Consider the following 2,500-nt stretch of genomic DNA (forward strand, 5'->3'; position numbering starts at 1 on the left):
GTAACCCACGTTGTGCCTTAACGTAACCCACGTTGTGCCTTAACGTAACCCACGTTGTGCCTTAACGTAACCCACGTTGTGCCTTAACGTAACCCACGTTGTGCCTTAACCTAACCCACGTTGTGCCTTAACCTAACCCACGTTGTGCCTTAACGTAACCCACGTTGTGCCTTAACCTAACCCACGTTGTGCCTTAACCTAACCCACGTTGTGCCTTAACCTAACCCACGTTGTGCCTTAACCTAACCCACGTTGTGCCTTAACCTAACCCACGTTGTGCCTTAACCTAACCCACGTTGTGCCTTAACCTAACCCACGTTGTGCCTTAACCTAACCCACGTTGTGCCTTAACCTAACCCACGTTGTGCCTTAACCTAACCCACGTTGTGCCTTAACCTAACCCACGTTGTGCCTTAACCTAACCCACGTTGTGCCTTAACCTAACCCACGTTGTGCCTTAACCTAACCCACGTTGTGCCTTAACCTAACCCACGTTGTGCCTTAACCTGCTCTGTAATTGGCATATGACACGTTACATTAATCTAGTGTTGTCTAACCACAACCCTCTGAATATAGTTCGCTACTCGCACCGCCCACCCTCTTGTGTGTCGTTTCATGTTGAACACTTCGCAAGTGTTGCTTACTTTTTACATGCTCCCGCTGTACACTGTAATGTGGACAACTGCAGGATGTACATCGCCCCCCCCCCTCCACCCTGCCTTCGCACGCTGGTCGTTCAGGTGCTTGCGTGTTCAATGCCCTTCGCAGCTGTTCACTGGCATTCGCATGTCGAAGCGCTCAGTCTACGTCGTGGTACGGCCTGTGTCCACTGTCCGCTGATATCGTAAGCTTAATCCTCACATTGTACTGCACATAGGTCCGTATGTACTGAATGATACGCTGTGGCACATGTGTGACCGTACGACTGCGCCCAACAACAGCGAACCATACGGTCCAAATGTTGTGCACTCAGCCACGTGCCGTCTCCCCATAACAGCTACATTGCAGTGTGGTACGCCATAGAGACGTGTGGGAGTAACGGACGCCCTGGATGGCGATCAGCATGAGCCGTCTGTTGATGTAGTGGCGCGTGTATTCAAACGTAGTCGTCTCTTCTCACACAGTGTGATAGCATGGTGCACCGCGTTCCACATCTGCGACATGGTACAGATGCTGGTTGACAGTCGGTCTCGTAATGGACATCGCATACGTAGGGGGCCACCTCCCACGTGTTCTCTAGTCGTGCACATTTTGTTGCGTGTATGTGGGCAGACGTAGTGTGTCGTGACACCTAACAGACAGGTATGCAATAATCGTTGCATTTGCAAACTGGGATGGACGTCTACGTTTGCTGGTGACGTGACGCAACGCAAATGAACAACTGGTAAACCCATTGTGGTGCGGTTGTTGTTGCTGGAGGTAAATCAGTAAGGGCAAATCTGTGTGTGAAGCGATACGCGGCGGTGGCTGGGTGGGACCGTCCCCGGCCGGTGAGGGGGGGCCGCCCGGCGTGCTGGCCGCGCGGTGCGTGGGCGCACGCGCTACAGCCGGCTGGTGGGGGCGCCCAGTGGCAGGCGCGCCGGCCGACGGACGCGGCAGGCGGCGCAGCTGCGCGCCGGGGCACCCTGCGCGCGGCGCCGGGCGGCCAAAGTGGGTCCTCGCGGGCCCGGTGCGAAGCGCGGTGGACATCTGCAGTGTGCTGGTCCGACTGAGGACTGTGTGTGTTGAGGATGCGCCGCCGCCCGGCACTCGGCGCCGCGACGCCGTCTGCTGCTCGGTCGCCCCAGCGGTTCTCGCTGGTGGTTTGTATCGCAGTTGTGCAGACGTGTTGGCACGTGCGCTGTGCTGGGAGAGTTCGCTTCGGCACCCACGTGGGGCCTTTGCCCTTCTGTGGCGCTGGCGTTGGAGCTGCCGGTCACCGTAGGTGGCGCGTGTTGTCTCCCGCCGGCAATGCCACGACAGCACGCTCCCGGGCCTCTGTCGGCAGCGGCAAGCTCAGTTGGGAGCACGGGTGGTCGCACCTAAAGCGTCTACTCGCCTAACTCCGGGCGATTGCGCCTCTCTCGAACCCGACCAAGTACTTAGGACGGCGCTGCGCGCCGCCGGGACCTGAGAGGGTTTCGAGGTGTATTGTGCAGGGGAGCTCAGCCTCCTCCTGTTTGCAGAATAATTGAGCGGACGCTTGCGTGTTCGCGCGGGCCCCTGGGACACACTCCCGGGCGGCCGGCTGCTCAGCTCTAGTTGACGCAGCTCCCTGGTTGATCCTGCCAGTAGTCATATGCTTGTCTCAAAGATTAAGCCATGCATGTCTCAGTACAAGCCGCATTAAGGTGAAACCGCGAATGGCTCATTAAATCAGTTATGGTTCCTTAGATCGTACCCACGTTACTTGGATAACTGTGGTAATTCTAGAGCTAATACATGCAAACAGAGTCCCGACCAGAGATGGAAGGGACGCTTTTATTAGATCAAAACCAATCGGTCGGCTCGTCCGGTCCGT

General features: G+C 56.8%; 1 non-coding gene across 1 annotated transcript in view; it reads left to right on the top strand.

Annotated features, from left to right (window-relative positions):
• Nucleotides 1-2,251: 2,251 nt before the first annotated feature.
• The window catches only part of LOC126110610 (small subunit ribosomal RNA), a 1,909-nt gene continuing 1,660 nt past the window's right edge, over nt 2,252-2,500 (top strand). Inside the window, exon 1 of the ribosomal RNA XR_007523806.1 lies at nt 2,252-2,500. This exon is cut by the window's right edge and continues 1,660 nt beyond it. This is a non-coding gene — a ribosomal RNA (small subunit ribosomal RNA).

This window comes from Schistocerca cancellata, unplaced genomic scaffold, assembly GCF_023864275.1.
Source record: "Schistocerca cancellata isolate TAMUIC-IGC-003103 unplaced genomic scaffold, iqSchCanc2.1 HiC_scaffold_20, whole genome shotgun sequence".
In the NCBI taxonomy this organism is placed as follows: Eukaryota; Metazoa; Arthropoda; class Insecta; order Orthoptera; family Acrididae; genus Schistocerca; species Schistocerca cancellata.